The sequence below is a fragment of the Myotis myotis genome, unplaced genomic scaffold (genome assembly GCF_014108235.1).
Source record: "Myotis myotis isolate mMyoMyo1 unplaced genomic scaffold, mMyoMyo1.p scaffold_m19_p_6, whole genome shotgun sequence".
Classification (NCBI taxonomy): Eukaryota; Metazoa; Chordata; class Mammalia; order Chiroptera; family Vespertilionidae; genus Myotis; species Myotis myotis.
This window is the reverse complement of record NW_023416368.1, coordinates 33,431,368-33,450,046: the sequence shown is the minus strand read 5'-3', so window position 1 is coordinate 33,450,046 and position 18,679 is coordinate 33,431,368. Positions and strand designations below refer to the sequence as shown.

Here is an 18,679-nt window from a genome sequence, read left to right as displayed (position 1 = left end):
TGGTTTGGACATTGCTAAGTGTGATTTGCTGTGAGATATCTAAATGTGAACTTCAAGAAGGTAGTTTTATGTGTGAGTTAGGAACTCAGAGTAGAGATGTGGGTGTAGATAATTGGGGAGTCATAGATGTGTATGGAAAATAGCCAACATAATAGATGAGATCACTCAGGCATAAATTGTCCTGTGAGAAGAGAGGAGGACTCAGAATTCAGTTTATTTAGGGGTTGCATATAAAAGGAGTTACTGGCAGAAGACTGAGAAAAACTTGTTAGTGAAATGGGAAGAAAATCAGGCCAGTGTTGTATCACAGAATTCAAAAGAAGATGGTATTTTAGAAAGGGGGGAATCAATTCTGAGACTTCAACTAAGTTGAATACCAAAAGATGACCACTGGATTAAGCAGCATGGAGGCCATCAGTGAACAGAGCAAGGGTGGTTTGGGTGGTGGAGGTGCAGGCCAACCTGGAGGAGAAGTGGAGCTCATGTCCTTCTACAGATCCTTATAGCCACAGACATTAGTCTGTTGTCAGCCAGTGCATTATCTTACTTGTTTATGGTGTTCTTTCAGCCTTGTTTTGATAATGATCCTGTGAACATTAGAGCTGGAAGGGATGAGGCAGCCGAGGTCTAGGGGTGAAGTGGTTTGCTTAAGGTGACAACCAGTGGCAGAATTAGTATGTGACTAAGTGCAGCTTCGAGCATGCAATAGAGAAATGTGATTACTCACTTGTATTTCTCTCCAGCTAAGATATAAGCTTTTTGAGAGCAGAGATTTGGCTTGCGTTTGTGTATGTCTCCCAAGTACCCAGCCCAGTGTTACCTAGGTGCATTTTTAGTACATGAAGTCCCTTGATTGTGTTCTACTATTCGGTGATACTATTTGATGTCCTTAGCCCTGGGGAACATAGTGGTTTTCATCTTTTTGTCTCCTACTGGTTATTACCAAAACCCCTTTTTCAGCAGGGACTTTTCCTCTCATTTCCTTGCTCCTAGACACAGATGGTTCCTAATGGTGACCAACGAATTTGGCCGCTAAGTTGTGTGTGATGGGAGGATCTGTAGTGCAAGGGCAGTGCAATGGCACACTTCCCAGAAGAGCAGCACTGATTGTGCTTTTGTTCTGCAGGCAGTTTTGAAGTATCAGAGAAATGAGCCACTTGTGGCATCTCTAGTAAATTGCCTCTAATGATGAGAGCCTGAGATTGGCACTTACTCAGTATTTTGCCTTCACAGCTTCAGCTACCCACAAGCAGTTTTTTTTTTTTTAAGAATCTTGGTGTCCTGAGGGCCCACAGCAGAGTCTTCCAAGACTCCACAAAATAACACACTGGGAGACTGCTACAGGCCTTGTCGATTAGGCACTTGTTTGTTTTAAGACAATTTTTTCCATCTCAGATCCTTTTTTCTCCTCCCTTTTCTGTGACAACTGGTCCAGAACTCTTTGATGATTTTGTTTTTAAATCATAACTCAGTTCATTCTAGGTAGCAAGTCTACATTTGGATACATTTTTAAAAATTACTTTTAGAAATTTTGATTTGAAAATGTTGCTTTAAGGTCATTCTGCGTACAAGTAACAAGTAACTTTTAAAAAAATTCTTTATTGTTTAAAGTATTATATATGTCTCCTTTTTCCCTCACTAACCTCTCCCCAGCGGTTCCCACCCCCAGCACATGCTCTTACTCCGCTACTGTCTGTGTCCATGGGTTATGCTTATATGCATGTATACGAGTCCTTTGGTTGATCTCTTACTGTCCTCCCCCCACCCCTCCCGCCTTCCCTCTGAGGTTGGACGGTCTGTTTGATGCTTCTATGTCTCTAGATCTATTTTTGTTCATCAGTTTATGTTCATTACAAATCAGTGAGATCATGTGATATTTATCTTTCTCCGAATGGCTTATTTCGCTTAGCATAATGCTCTCCAGGTCCATCCATGCCGTTGCAAATGATAAGAGTTCCTTTTTACAGCAGCATAGTATTCCATTGTGTAGATGTACCAGTTTTTTAATCCACTTATCTGCTGATGGACACTTAGGCTGTTTCCAGATCTTAGCTATTGTAAATTGTGCTGCTATGAACATAGGGATGCATATATCCTTTCTGATTGGTGTTTCTGATTTCTTGGGGTGTATTCCTAGAAGTGGGATTACTGGGTCAAATGGCAGTTCCATTTTTAAATTTTTGAGGAAACTTCATACTGTTTTCCACAGTGGCTGCACCATTCTGCATTCCCAACAGCAATGCGCACGGGGGTTCTATTTTCTCCGCATCCTCACCAGCACTTGTTGTTTGTTGATTTGTTGATGATAGCTATTCTGACAGGTGTGAGATGGTACCTAATTGTTGTTTTGATTTGCATCTCTCAAATGATTAGTGACTTTGAGCATGTTTTCATATGTCTCTTGGCCTTCTGTATGTCCTCTTTCGAAAAGTGTCTATTAGGTCTTTTGCCCATTTTTTGATTGGGTTGTTTATCTTCTTTTGGTTAAGTTGTATGAGTTCCCTATAAATTTTGGAGTTTAAACCCTTATTGGATATAACATTGGCAAATGTGTTCTCCCATGCAGTGGGCTTTCTTGTTGTTTTGTTGATGTGTTTTTTTTTTGTTTTGTTTTGTTTTGCTGTGCAGAAGCTTTTTATTTTGATGTAGTCCCAATTTTTTTTTCTCTCCTTAGTTTCCATTGTCCTAGAAGCTGTATCGGTAAAGACATTGCTTCGACATATGTCTGATATTTTGCTGCCTATGGATTCTTCTAAGATTTTTATGGTTTCCCATCTTATGTTTAAGTACTTTACCCATTTTGAGGTTTTTTTGTGTGTATGGTCTAAGTTGGTGATCTAGTTTCATTTTTTTTTTTTTTTGGCATGTATCTGTCCAATTTTCTCAACACCATTTATTGAAGAGACTGTCTTGACTCCATTGTATGCTCTTGCCTCCTTTGTTAAATATTAATTGAGCATAATGGCTTGGGTCAATTTCTGGGTTCTCTGTTCTGTTCCATTGGTCTATATGTCTGTTCTTGTGCCAGTACCAGGCAGTTTTGAGAACAGTGGCTTTGTAATATAGTTTGATATCTGGTATTGTGATCCCTCCAACTTTGTTCTGTACAAGTAACTCTTAATGTTGTAGCCAAATCAGTTTACTTCATGAGTGTTTGGAGAGTCACAAAATATTTTTTGAATTGATGAGTGAGTGTCTAATAGGCATTAATAGCTTCTTGTTAGCTGACCTATGAAACAACAGAAGCCTTGCAAGGTTAGGGGTTAGTAACCCCATTTTGCTGATGGTGGAAACAGAGGGAGGTTCAGGAACCTTCTCAAACTTACAGAGGAAGCAGGCAGTGGCCATCCTTCCAAGGCCAGGCTTCCTATCCAAAGACCACAACTCCTCTTCTCTAACCCAAATCTGTATTTTAAAAGGCTGTGAATACTTCAGGATGTGGATTGCAGTTGTTTTTGCAATGTCCTGACCCTTTGAATGAATAACTCTGTGTTCAAAATTAAGTCTGTTTGTTTGTTATGTTTAGAAAAAAATGTTTATTTTGGAGGTCTTAAAGGGGGCTATGTGTTCTTTGCATATTTTGAAGAAAAGGGTAGCCAGCTACTGATAGGAATTTGACTTGTAAATTGCTACGTCTTTTCTTCCCCATGCCCTGCCTTGAAAGCATTAGCTTATACTACTTGGTTGATCAATTATTTGTCCTGCATTGATTATAGATTGGAGTTCAGCCTCTATCTAGAATGGAAAGTCACTACCAGATAGGTCTGCCGAGACCAGCTGGAAACTTTATTCTGTGAGTCAGAACTCTACAGAGAGAAGATAAACTTGTCCTGTATTGAGAGACCCCAGCTTTCTGAGCTACTGACCATACAGCTGGGGATACAGATGTGTGAAAGAGAGGGTCATTGTAATTTTGAGTGTCTTAAAGTATGATTTTGGTATGTGAGCTTGAAAATGAGTCTTCTCCATCCTTCTAGTTGTTTAAAACTGCAAGCTTTAAATAGAAGGGTTTTAACATTTATGGATTACTCATGCAGCACAGAGATCAGCCAGGCCTCTCAGTCTTACAGGAATGACATCACTGTGTTACATTTATATGGTATGTTTAGCTTGTTAATAAATACAACGTGTTTTTTTTTTCTGATTGCATTATATGTTTTATAATATGGAAAACAGAAAAGTCCAAAAAAGAAAAATATACCTGTAATCTTTCTGCTTACTTAAAAATAATGTGTGAATATGTATTTTGTGAATATACATATAATTATATATTTGGGGTCATATCATAGATGTCTTTTGCTCAGTTACTTTTTCACATAATGTATGGGGAACATTTTCCCGTCAGTAAAATATTTTACTTCATGGTTTTTAATGGTGGGATATAGAAGGTGTCCCCCCAAAAATGTATACACATTTTAACAGCTGATAGCTCAGTTTTGAAAAGGAAATGTATTTTAATAAACACTGCTTTTAAATTATTCAAAGTGTGTGTATACATTTTTTGGACACCCTATATTCCATTTGGACACCCTGTATTCTAGTTAATGGAAAGGTCATATTTAATTTAGCCAATACCCTTCCACAGTAACTAACCATCTTCATAGATGAAGCTTTATGAACCCACCTTTGTAAAAAATATGTGTATTGATTTCAGAGAGGAAGGAAGAGGGAGAGGGAGAGAGAGTTAGAAACATCAGTGATGAGAGAGAATCATTGATTGGCTGCCTCCTGCACGCCCCACACTGGGGATCGAACCTGCAACCCGGGCATGTGCCTGACCAAGAATCCAACGTTGAAGTCCTGGTTCACAAATCAATGCTCAACCACTGAGCCACACCAGCTGCGCGAGTCCACCTTTTCTAAATGCTCCGGGTAAAAGCTGTTGGTTATCACAGAGGGAGTCACACCAGCTTCTTCTTGCTAAAGACACTCAGGATCTTGATGCCCATTGAAATCAGGCATAGATTCAGTTACTTGTTTAAAAACAATGTAAATAGAAATTGCTGCCTAGATTGATTTGTTGAAGTTAAAAAAATCAAGCCCTTCCAGTTATTTGAGGTCAGAAGGAAAATGGTACGTTATAAGGCTTTGTAGCTACTATTCTTACAGCTTATTACGGTAGTGTAGGAAATAGTTTCATAGAAATGTTTCTCTTTTAGAAATTTTTTTTTCAGATAAAGAAATCTGGTTTAATTTGGGAAGAGTTACTTCATAGGAAATTAAATCTTTGTAAATCCTTGATCACATTTCCACACTTGCCAGTTCTCTGGCAAATGATGGCTTACGAATGGTTCAGGAAGGGTTTCCTAAAGGGAAACACTTTTGTGTTTTATACATATTTTTATCTTTTTATTTTTGAATTGGATAGGTAAAAGAAAGTTGTATTTTCTTTTTGTATTTGTCTCTGGGTGATATTGCTGGTTCTAAAACTCTGAATGCTAATTACTTGTAGTGATTTTTAAAAATTTCACTCTGTGAGACTGTTGTCTTGGATGTGATGAATGACTCCAAAGAACTTTAAAAACACAGCTAGTGAGTGGCCTGGTGCTGGAGAGTTGCTGCTGCTTGGAGACCAGTAATTGTTACATCTTGGTTTGGTATGCTTGATGGTGTCTAATCTTGTCGTGTGCTTGGGAACCATGCAAGAATTTTCTTTTCAAGTCTTAGTGCATCATTTTTTCCAACTTGATCAAAGGTCGGAAAACTAGTATTATATATATACCCAGGGTATTCGTAACTGTCTTACATTCTTAATCTTTTGGATATTTGTTTGAAATATATCTACGCCTCTTAAATATTGAAAGCATAATATCCTTTAATCTACAACTGCAGAGTTAAAATAAATTTTATATGAAATACTTAGTTGTGGACCACATCTTCAGCTCTTTATTTGCCACAGTGGTCTTGTTTCCCCCCCCTCTTCCATTGTCTGATATTGAGGTCATTTTCAGTCCTCTGAGAAATTCTATTCCCAGCCAGATGCGGCTCATATATTAAAAGTAGCACCTGTGGCTAATATCACAGCAGCTTACCATAAATTTACATGGTAACTAGGATTATATCTGTCAAGACTGTTAAAAAACATCTAGATTTAATTTGATTTCCAGTATTGTAGAAGCTATCCAACATTTTGCTTCATAACTATATTTTAAAAGTTAAAAACCACTCCATTGTTAAGTTTTATGGCACTCCTAGTGCCCATTAAGTTGATTTGTTCAATGGAGGTCAGAGTAAAGCAACTTGGCTACATTAAGATCGGAAACCAACCCATTTGTGACAAATTTAGTCCTTTTGTGTGAATCTTCTCAACGTCTCTGCACTGATTGGATTCAGGTGTAGCTTATGTCAGTAGCATTTAACCTCAAAAGAATGAGCAATGTGATTGGGTTGTTGTAAATTATGGAGCATTTTGCCTTTGCTTGTTTAAGCCTAACTGTTGACTGTGCTGCCCATGCCTGACTGTTCCACTGCATCTGCATATAAAAGAGTAGTTGGTATTAAAGACGTCTTAGAAAATTGGGGTACGTGCCCTCGTCCCTTCTCTCCTTTATGTGACCCTTCCTAAACTGTTTTATTCTCCATTATCCTTGGAGTCATCTCCCACATGTTATGATTTGCACACCTGCAGTTATAAACTTATTTCGGGGTGTCGTTATATCATGTTGTTCACCAACTTTCCAGCATTTATGAATATAATAATGATTCATCGTAAATCAAGATAATTTACAAGTACAAGGAATCTGCTCCTACAAATAAGAATTGAATGATGAATTTCTTTGGTGTCCTCCCATTTGAACATCGGTCCTTAAAAAGAAACTGGTAACATATTTGTGAAAAGTAACTTACAGTCCAGAACTGAATTAAAGTGTAAGTTCAACCTTCAGGACATTTAGTATTTTAAGACATGTAAACAAATATAAGCCAACTAAAAAGTAAGCAACATCTTTTTCATAATCAGTCGTTGTAACTGCCTTAGCAATAATCTTACTCGTGAGAGAGAAAATCATGTGTTGGCACTGAGGGTAGGACAGCATGCAGTGTCTTAGCGTGGGGCCGTGACCCTGAGTGGGCATATCTGCTTTAAGGTGGAACTCAGTGTGGAGGCACTTTCCTCTGTTGACCATCTTTTTGGAGTTAAGTTCATAAGCTTCTTTGAGCCCGAGGCTCACCAAGGAAGTGGAACGGTAGCCAAGAATTACTATGTTGAAAGGGTTGTGGTGACGGAAAAAGCGATTAGGAGTGAGGCCAAAATTAGTAGTTATATGTACTTAGTGTGTTACCAGGTGTAATTAATCACTTAACTGTATAAGAAAAATACCTATTAATGACCAATTTGGAGCCTTGTGAAATATTTTTTTGGTGAATTATGACATCTCTTTTGCATTTGTGTACATAGGATAAATTCAGCTCCTGGGGAACATAGGTGTCCTACTGTGAATCTATTGCAGTTTCTACTCTATGGATGTGCCCAGCACCAGCCTCTCAGAACCTTTCTCTCTTTTTTTTAAAAAAAATTATTTTTATTGTTGAAAGTATTATAGATGTCTCCCCCTCTCCCTTTTTTTTGGTTAACCCTCACCCTAGGATATTTTTTCTATTGATTTTTAGAGAGAGTGAAAGGAAGGGGGAGAGACAGAGAGAGAGAAACATCAATTGGTTGCGTCCTGCACATGCCTCAACCAGGGCTGAGGACTGAGTCTGCAACTGAGGTACATGCCCTTGACTGGAATGGAACCCGCCAACCTTCAGTCTGCTGCCTGAAGCTCTAATCACTGAGCCAAACTGGCTAGGGCCAGATGTCCCCTTTCTGGTTGATCTCTTACCTCCCCTGCTCCCACACCCCCACACACACCCTGCTTCCCTATGAGGATCCTCAGTCTGTTCCATGCTTCTATGTCTCTGGATCTATTTTGTTTGCCAGTTTATTTTGTTCATTAGATTCCACATATAAGTGAGAACATGTGATACTTGTCTTTCTCTGACTGACTTATTTCACTTAGTATAATACTCATCAAAGGGTAAGAGATCCTTTTTTATAGCTGCATAGTATTCCATAGTGTAAATGTACCACATTTTTTTTTAAACCATTCATCTACCGATTGGCACTTGGGCTATTTCTAGCCTTTCTTGATTGCTTCATCCTCTACCTCCTTTACTTCTTTTTTTTCTTTTTAAATATATTTTATTGATTTTTTTACAGAGAGGAAGGGAAAGGGATAGAGGGCCAGAAACATCGATGAGAGAGAAACATCAATCAGCTGCTTCCTGCACACCCCCCACTGGGGATGTGCCTGCAACCAAGGTACATGCCCTTGATCGGAATCGAACCCGGGACCCTTTAGTCCACAGGTTGACACTCTATCCACTGAGCCAAACAGGTCAGGGCCCTCCTTTACGTCTTACCTGGTCTTCATGGATGACCTTTCTGCCCTCTCCCACTGCATTATAAGCTCCTTGAGCAGCAGGGATTGTGTGCCAGGGCCTGGAGCCCAGGAAGAGCAGCAGATTGGTAAATGAATCCCATACTTTCAAAAACAGACAATTAGGAAGATTCTGAATCTTCCAAATACATTAAAGGTTTCAGATCCTTTATAGTATGGAAAACAGAAACATAAGAAATTGGTAATTTGTTTTGCTGACCAGATTCTTCTCAGTCTTTCATTCCATTTGTTAGCTCATGTGGGATTTTGTTTCTAAGGGTGTCAGTTGACATTCTGAAGGGAATAGGAATCATGAGTTTGCTGGTGATGAGGCTATCCTTGCCATGTAAGCATCTTCATGATCCCTGGATTTAGCCTCCACAGGGCCAAGGAGTTGCATCTGACCAATGGCCAAAGACACAACCTTAGAAGGATGAGTTTGAGAACAGAAATAAGACTTTAGAAGACCTACTCATTTCCAGAGAAATATTATTTCTCCTCAACTCAGAAATGTGTTAACCCGAAAATAATCATTGACTTGAAGTACCTAGTACCAGCTTTTATTACTCATTAATACCATATTACCTTAATGGTTTAGATATAGGGTAAATTGTTACTTTAAAGCCAAATGAACCAATTTTATAGCACTAAATATGTATAAAGTATTTTTATATTCATTTGCTTATAAGATAATATTTAGCTTGGTTCTTTCATAAGTAACATCTTGCTGAAAAATGGAAACTAATATTAACTGCATTTTTATTTAGATTTTGTATTAAGCCATGTAACATAGTATTATGTAATTGGTTTTTCAGATTATGGTATTTGAGTAAAGTATGTATTTCTTCTAATGAAATCCTCATTTGGCTATTATAGTTGCTATTGGATAAACATACATTAATTTTACATGAAAAACATTCATTATATCAATACATTTATTTTTTAAATACATGCAACTTTTCCTTCATTCAATTATTAAAACAAGTTCTGAAAAAGGAGACATATGTAATACTTTCAACAATAAAGAATTTAAATTAAAAAAACTTAAGTTTTATTTAAAAAATAAGAAACTTATAGTGAGACCATGTCATAACTCTAAGACTGCATTTATTCTGGACTGTAATTAAGAATGGGTTCTGCTGGTAAATGTTGGGAAGAGGCAGAGAAGAAAGTTACAATACATTGCCTATTTACAAATTAACCATTACCTGCCAAAAGCACATCAGACCCAACAACGGACATCCGCTAATCCAGTGGTTAGCCGTTCCGGACTCTAATGCACACTGTTTTACACGTTAACGGTTTTGAAGTTCTAGCCAAAGCTGACCTTTCACATGTGCTCCTTTCACAGTAGGAATCTCCACTCACTGCTTCCTGTCAGAATGGATTATGGTGACACAGCCCAGGGCTCACTTTGGCTGCAATTAAGTTTTTGATCAGAATTATTTTGTTCACAAACAATCACATTTGTTAAAATGTTACATCTGCCCTGAAAGCCACTGGCAGCCTCTCAGTTTATCAGTGTGATGTGAGTTTAATTCTTCATTTGTTTTTCATAAAATGGTAAACCATCTTATATATGTTATTTAATATTTTTCTTTTGCTGGTTTCTGCCTTTCATTTCTTTGGGTTTGGAAGGAAACTATGTCTCAAAAGTAGTACGAATCTGAGTACGAATCTACTCGTAGACTTTGGGAATTTGAATGGAATGGTTTTCAGTACAGAAACAAAATTATCCAGTTGAGCCAAGACTCAAATATTTTCAAAAATTGTTAGTGGTGGTTCTGTTTCTCACACGAGGAAACGTTTTAGCTTTGTGAGTATGGGGGTTCGAGGTTTGGTTTTTGGTCTGCAGTTCCTGTAGTCTCCATGCCTACGATGCTGCTGTTTTTCAGTATTTATCGTAATGCACATCTCAGGATCCATTGCTATTGCCATTGACTTTGGGTACCAGAACTGAAACCAGCAGCGGCTTTATTAGCCTTGCCTTTCATGGTTCTTTGACTAGCTTTTAAAAGTCATTTTCTCACTAAGAAATGGCAGCAGAAATATACTGAAATAGCTTTGTGGCTGACTAACCATTTTGTCTATAATATGGTGTGGGGATCAGTGGGACTTTGGAGTTTTGTAACTGATTTCCACTACCTGTCAAGTGCCATCACACTTTTGTGAACCCTCTGACTTTGGAGAAGAAGAGACTGTTGACATGGTCGTGTTGTGTGTTGGGGGATACTTTGGGAGCATAAGATTAGAGTTTGACAAAATAGAAATGAACCTTTGGCTTAATTTTGTGTGAGAGTAGAGGCTGGGAGGCTGGTGCTGAGGTAGTGCTAGGGTGTAGGAGGGAAGGAGTACAGTGAGGAGGTTGTGAAGTTAGGAATGCTTGAATGCTGTCTGAAATTCAAGCATTAAGTATAGAAATTTTAATATCTATCTATCTATCTATCTATCTATCTATCTATCTATCTATCTAGACTGCTATTAAATTTATGACCACCTTTTAAAAAATTACATTAAAACCCAAACCATTTCCCATTTATTTTGAAGTAATCAAAATCAGTTATTGCTAACTCACAGAATTACAAGTGACAAAAGAAAGATGCCACACCAAAAAAATCTCTTTGTTTAGCTATAATTTTTTAAGCTTTTTTAGTAAAATAGGGCTTACCTGTACTTCTAAAATCCAAAGGCTTTCCTTAAATGAATAATATAAATACTGTCTATATTAATTTAACCTCCATTTTCTCTATTGTCAGATTTGTGAGCAGATTTAAAAATAATTAAATCCATTTCTGTAACTTTTTAGCCTTTAAAAATATTATATTTGGAATATACCTAACCATATTACCACTTAAAGGAAATATATTTAAAGAAAATACTGAATAGTATTGAATTTTGAGAGAAAACACCAACCTGAAACCTTCTAAAGGTGGGTATGTATGCGTTTCTTGTAGCTGTCATTATTCAGTACTACCCTGCCTTGTTAGAAAGTGATACACACACAGAACGTGGCTGGACAGAATTTGTATCTTTATTACAAGTTTGTGTTAATGTAGATGTTGATTTTCTTATATTCAGATTTTATTGTTTTTGTTGTTTTTTTGAGATTTTTGAAAATTTTAGAATTTTTTACTCGTAACCTGTTATGCTCATGTAATATGTATGGGACATCTCCTGGGTTATAGGAGCCTCCAGCATTGTTGAAGCAAGTTTTACTGAAATCTGAGGCAGTCAGAAGAAAGAGTGACTCAGAATGTCCCAGTCTGTACAAAAAATCAGAGACCACTAAAATCCTATGCAGCACCTACCATGTGTGGACACAATCTCCAGGCCTAAAACCGTCAATGTGTCTAAGGAAAGCAACAGATGAAACACATATGAAGGTTCAAAGGTGCTTTCCGAAAGGCTGAGACTGACATTTGTGACTTGGGGTCTGCTCTTAACAATATGTGAAACTGAAAGATAAATCGGACACTTAACTACCTTAAAGTTTTACTGAGCTTGTAAAAACACTTCTGAGGTCCTAAATAGGTCATTGATGCCAGACAGGGCTCTAGATTCTTCCCTAACTACCAGGAAAATCAAAACCCTCACTTTTTAAACAGTCTGATTGCTGGCTAAGGGAGACCCGTCTGGCTATGAGAATAATCTTCTTCTTTTTCAATCACCAGGGAATATAGCACTTATCTCTGTGCTGGCCATCAGTCACACAGTGGGAGGAACCCTGCTGTCATTGAGGAAGCCCAGGCTGAAAGAAGAGTAACTGTGCAGGGTAGGAGTGCGAGGTCTGCACATCAAATACACTCTCCCTTCTCAGTCTTTCTGTATCACAGGACTATTTGGACACTTTTCTGTTATATTCTGCATGGCCCCAGAGAGATTTAATGTCAAGGCAGAACACCTCTTTTGTACAGAAAATTAAGACTAAAAATTATAAGCCAGGGTTTTTTCTGAGCCAGATAATTTGGGCCAGGTAACTGCTGCAACCCCTGCCAGTCCCAGCCCTGTTGGTCTCAGGAAGCATGGCTGTCTAGACCAGCAGTCGCCAATCTTTTGGACCTCACAGACCACTAGTGGTCTGCAGACCACCGGTTGGCGACTGCTGCTCCAAAGGTTTCCTTAAACCAGCAGTTGCCGACCTTTCGGACCTCTTGGACCACCAGTGGTCCGCAGACCAGCAGTTGGCGACTGCTGGTCTAGACCATGCTTTCAAAGACACCCCCAATTTATTTCTGACCTCATGCCACTCCCTGTATTCACAGCTTGGCTTATTTTTTGTTTTTAGATTTGCAACTGGTCATAATTCTCAAGGTTGCAGTGAAGAATGCATTTCAGACACCAGGGTAGGCATGGCCCCCAATTTGCACTGGGTACTTGAGGAAGAGATTAGGCAGGCTAAAGGGTAATGGGACTTTGGCCTCATTATGAAACTCTACCAATATCATAATTTGGAGAAATTAAAGTGAAGATCACTTCAAAGTATAGTCGTCCCTTGGTATTGTAGGGGATTGCTTTCAGGATGCCTACTGGGTACTAAAATGGTGGCTGCTGAAGTTCCTTATATAAAACCAGAGGCCCGGTGCATGGATTCATGCACTCGTGGGGTCCCTCAGCGTAGCCTGCGGGGATTGGGCCAAAACCAGCAGTCCATTGCCGCCTGCCGCTCCTGCTCATCCCAGCCCTGCTGCGCCTGCCACCACCACCACTTGGTAGGCTTGCTGCCGCTCTGCTGTGGTCTGCGGCCAACTGTGAGCCCTGCGTCTGGCACACATTGGTCAGCTGAGTGGCGCTTCCGCTGTGGGAGTGTACTGATCACCAGGGGGCAACTCCTGCATTGAGCACCTGCCCCCTGGTGGTCAGTGCGCATCATTGCAACTAGTCGACCGGTCGTTCGGTCGCTTAAGCTTTTATATATATAGATGGCCTATGAACAAGATGTGAGGTGAACAATACTCAAATGAGTGCTGGAGAGAGATGGAGGATCTGTGAAATGTCAGGAGGCTATAGCAGAGTACGCCTATACATCATTCATGTGGGTTCAGGGTAGTGCTTAGTGAGTGCAAACTCAAATGTTGCCTTTTGAAACTTTCTGATTTATTTTACTTTATTTTATTTTTTAAATATATTTTTATTGATTTCAGAGAGGAAGGGAGAGGGAGAGATAGAAACATTAATGATGAGAGAGAATCATTGATTGGCTGCCTCCTACATGCCCCCCACTGGGATTGAGCCTGCAATCCAGGCATGTGCCCTCACTGGGAACCGAACCATGACCTCCTGGTTCATAGGTCGATGCTCAACCACTGAGCCACACCAGCTGGGCATGAAGTTGTTTTTATTTTTTAAATTATTAAATGTATTGGGGTGACAGTAATTAATAAGATTATATAGGTTTCAAGTGTATAATTCTATAATGCATCATCTGTATATTGCATTGTGTGTTCACTACCCGAAGTTAAATCCCCTTCCAGTCACGATTGACTCCTTTTACCCTCTTCTACTTTCTCCTACCCCTCTTTTTCTCTGGTAACCACCATACTGTTGTCTTGTATCTATGAGGTGTTTTTTTTTTTTGTGTGTGTGTGTTTTGTTATTGTTAATCCTCACTTGAGAATATTTTTCCATTGATCTTTAGAGACACTAGAAGGGAGAGAAGATGGGGGAGGGAGGGAAGAAGTGGGGTGGAGAGAGAGTGAGAGAAAGAGAGATCAATGTGAGAGAGACATATCGATTGGTTGCCTCCTGCACGTGCCTTGAGTAGAGCCAGGGGTCAAACTAGCAACCCAGGTACATTCCCTTGACCCAGAATCGAACCCACAACTCTTTGGTGCTCAGGCCGATGCTCTTGCCACTGAGAAACACTGATAAGGCCATGTCTATGAGTTTTAATTTGTCGATTTCTGTTTAATATTCCACATATGAGTGAAATCATATGGTTCTTATCTTTTTCCATCTGACTTATTTTGTTTAACATATCAAGATTCATCCATGTTGTCACAAATGGCAGAATTTTTTTTTAATGGCTGAGTAGGATTCCATTTTCTTTATGCAATCATCTATCTATCAACACTTCGGTTGTTTCCATGTTTTGGCCACTGTGAATAATGCTGCAGGGAACATATATCTTTATGAATAAATGTTTTGAGATTTTTTGGGTAGATACCCAGAAGAGAGATTGCTTGGTTATATGGTATTTCTATTTTTAATTTTTGGAGGTAGCTCCATACTGTTTAGTACAGTGGCTGTACCGATTTATGTTCCCACCAGCAGTGAATGAGGTAGCTTATTCTGGCTCCTTGACGTGTTCTCATGGTCCTTCATTGGTCCTCTCCTGGTCAAATGGAGTAGGTGAGTGTGACAGTGGGGTGGCATGCCCACAGTCGCACGTGTGGCTGGGAGGAGTATTTGAGGGTAAGAACTTGGGTCTCAGAGAAGTCTACTCTGGGGATCTTTCCACAGGGCATGCTGCCTGCACGTGGGATAATTTTATGGCAGTGTCCCTGTTGTTTCAAGTTTGGTGGATGGAGTTTCTAACAGGCTAATTGTTATGGTTTTGTCACAGCAGATTGTTAATACCTGAACTAATTGGTTGCTTTAATAGGTACTGAGTTAAAGAGGATTTTATCATGTTGTCTAATGTTTTCACTGGACATTTAAAAAGTCCTATCATTTATTTCATACACCCCCAATTATACTGTTGTTTTCCTAATTTTGTCCCTGAAACTCGGCAATGTGTATTGGTAGAGAATTCAAAGAATGTTTGTTTAGAAGGCCTGATTTAAAAAGATATATTTGGATCCATGGGTTATGTATATACGCTTATAAGCTCTTTGTTAATCTCTTCCTACCCCCCTCCCTCCTTCCCTCTAAGCTTTGTCAGTCTGTTCCATGCTTCTGAAGGAGGAGGGCGGTGCAGGATGGAAGGAATCAATGGGGAAAAGGGAGCATCTGTAATATTTTCAGCAATAAAGATAAAGAAAATATTTTATTAAAATGTCATGGGAAAATTTTTAAAAAGGTATGTTTGGTATACATGTCTCCTCTATATGATTAAACTATTTACATGAAATAATTTCTAAAAGAGAAAATTACCCATCCTGTGTGAGACTGTGCAGTTTCTAAAAATAAGTAAAGAAGACCAGGAGTCTCACGGAAAATGAGTAGGATGTTTCCATGTTATAAGAAAGGTTCAGGATACACAATAAATAAATATCATGACAATGGAAAAAAGGACACAGGGAAAAAATAAAAACAAAATATATAGTAGTTTTTTTCTAAACCTCTATAATGCTTTATATTTCTCTTGAAATCAAATTTTTGAAATTAAAATGACAGGAAACTTATTTTTGCTATAATTAACATTTAGGTAAATAAATAGAAAAAGTGTATTCTGACATCAGGGATTTGCCCTGAATTTACACATGGGGATTTGGGAGTTGGACATACTTGGATTCGAATTCCAGCCTCACTTTTTATGAGGTGTGTGACTCTGGGCACGTGACTTACCCTGCCAGAGCATCAGTTCTCTCCTCTGTGAAACAGGCACAATCAACCTGCTCCCGGGGTGGTGCAGTGCCTGCCCTGGACTTGTGATTTTACAAATGTCCATCATGTTTTCTCTTTCCTCCTTTGTCCACACAACTGAACAGTGAGAATCAGTGTATCTCAGGCCTTAGATACACTATGATCCATAGTCATCAAGAATCAATTATGTTTCTACTTGATCAGAAAAGAGTCTATTCAGGTGTCTCCATGTAAATGATAAAATCATTTATGGTTAATGCTGAAATAATCAGAGGTATTCGGTTCCTTGTGCTTACTAGATCCTACTGCAGCTATTATTAGCTAATATTGTCTTTCCTTGAACGTTACTGTGTGTGTGAGGGCACTGTGCTGTGCGATTGCTACACATCATCTCCTTGTACCAGATGGGAATCTCAGCCGGGCCAAGTCATGGAACTTGCTCAAGGTCTGCGTGTAGACCTTGGATTCCTAACTAGATAGTCTTTCCATCTCATTGCACTGCTTCTGGTACAGTAGGTGTGTTTTTAAAATGTTCTAGTTCTCTGTAAATCAAGTAAAAATTTAAATGTTAACCACAGTTTAGCCATTGCCCTGTTGATGGACATTTAGATTCTTTAAGATGTTCATTATTACATCAGTTCTATAATAAGCATCCTTGGGTCTCCTTGAGTACAGATGTGAGAGTTTCCTTAGAGTATAGATCCAAAGATGGGATTGTGGGATAACCCTCTGGTGTACAGATTAATAAGAAATGAAGGTTCAGGATTATGAGAAGGTCAGAGATTCAGGACAGTCACATTTTGTAACCCAGTTATGACAAGGCTCATTCATTGTCATCAGAGAATCCTTACCCATGCATGAGGCCAGTGTAACGCAAGGTGACTAAGGCCTCGTGAATTCAGAGCAGCATGAGTTGATTTTTCAGTGATTCTAGACCAGGGGTGGGCAAACTTTTTGACTCGAGGGCCATAATGGGTTCTTAAACTGGACCGGAGGGCCGGAACAAAAGCATGGATGGAGTGTTTGTGTGAACTAATATAAATTCAAAGTAAACATCATTACATAAAAGGGTACGGTCTCTTTTTTTTTAGTTTTATTCATTTCAAACGGGCCGGATCCGGCCCGCGGGCCGTAGTTTGCCCACGGCTGTTCTAGACATTTGGGAAGATTCACATATAGTACAAAGATCATGGAAACAGTAGGGCCTCAGTCCAGATTGTAGGTGCTTTAGGGCAAAAAAGACCCTTTTTATACACCTTTTACCAAAATTCACTGTTTTTAAAAAATATATGTATTTATTGATTTCAGAGAGGAAAGGGGAGGGAGAGAAAGATAGAAACATCAATGATGAGAGAGAATCACTGATTGGCTGCCTCCTGCACACTCCCTACTGGGAATCAAGCCCAAAACCTGGTATGTGCCCTTGACCAGAATCGAACCAGGGACCCTTCAGTCCGCAGGCCAGTGCTTTAGCCACTGAGCCAAACTGGCTAGGACCCAAAATTCACTGTTGATAGCACTAACTTGGAATGTCACCAGTAATACTTCAGATTTGTAATCTAGTACCTTAAAATTTTAAAATTGTGTATAGTGTTATGTTAAAACCCAAGTTACTGAATGTCTGTTGTCTGAAAAAAATATTTCAAAATGATATTTCCCCTTTAATTTCCCAAATGAAAAGGCTCCACGTTGTGACAGAAATGTAATACTTGCTATCTCCCTTCCTGAACTGATAGATACCTGGGAGACTGAAAATGGTGCTGGTCAAGTTGGCTTAGGTTTTGCACACTCTGAGGCTGGTAGACTTGAATTAGGATGTTGCAGTGGGGACTTCAGTGGAGCTGGAGGTGGGATGCAAATGCCTCGTATCTGCTAGTCCTGTCTCTTTTCATTGTATTTGAGTAATCTCATTGCTTTCAATGGAGGAATCCTGTTTCACACTGGTCTTTATGGGCAAAGATAATTACATATATTTGTCTGGGTAAGCAGATCGATAAACTTGTAATAAAGTGTATCAGACCATTTCTTTGGCAGGACTGACCAGAAGAACTTGGTGAAGCAGAGCGGCTTCCAATGGAGCATGAAGAGCTTTGAAAATTCTCCGTAATAGCAGAAACAGTATTTGAAACCACCCTTAAACAATTGTTTGTTTTTCTCTTGCCCAACCAAGTTTATAGAAATTTGGTCAGACAGGCATTTTGTTGTGATTTAAAATATTTTCAGTGAATTGTTATCTGCCGAATGCACATGTGTTTCTGCACTTTTTCTTTCACAATTGAAACTTTAAACCCTTTCCTTAAGTCTCCCTAAAAACCTCCTTGGCCAGTAAGGTTTGCATATATGAGGAGGGAGAAGGGATTTGGACCCTGGAGAAACCTCGCAGTTTGAAATGTGCCTATGCAGTGGTGTCCCAGAAATGACCATGGTTAGTGCCATATGGACTCTTTGTCTTTCTCTTCTACCAGAATTCCTTTCCCCCAAAGACATTGGTTAATTTGGGCGTCTCAGCTTGGTTAATCAGATCGTGAGTGCCTGTGACCACGGCAAGAGGCATGATTGAAGCATTTATAAAAATTTGGCTCATAGTAAGCCCCATAATTTGTTTTAAAGAATTACCATTTCAGTGACATTTTAAAATATCTCCAAAAGATTGTGGTTTATAACACCACACCTGGTCCAGATTGTGCTGGATGAATCCATATTTGCTTCATTGTAAATGATTTTGAGGGTGGAAT

At 39.1% G+C, this 18,679-nt stretch overlaps 1 protein-coding gene across 5 annotated transcripts in view; it reads left to right on the top strand.

The window, feature by feature from the left end:
* PCBD2 (pterin-4 alpha-carbinolamine dehydratase 2) overlaps positions 1-18,679 on the top strand; it is a 63,739-nt gene that overhangs the window by 21,609 nt on the left and 23,451 nt on the right. Inside the window, exon 2 of one of the 5 annotated variants that reach the window (XM_036313577.1) lies at positions 12,092-12,192. The exons of 3 other annotated variants lie outside the window; for them this stretch is intronic. The gene's annotated coding sequence lies outside the window, so the exon portion shown is untranslated. Of the gene's footprint in view, positions 1-12,091; positions 12,206-18,679 lie in introns of all 5 variants that reach the window. One more of the 5 variants, XM_036313576.1, reaches the window with a different exon arrangement.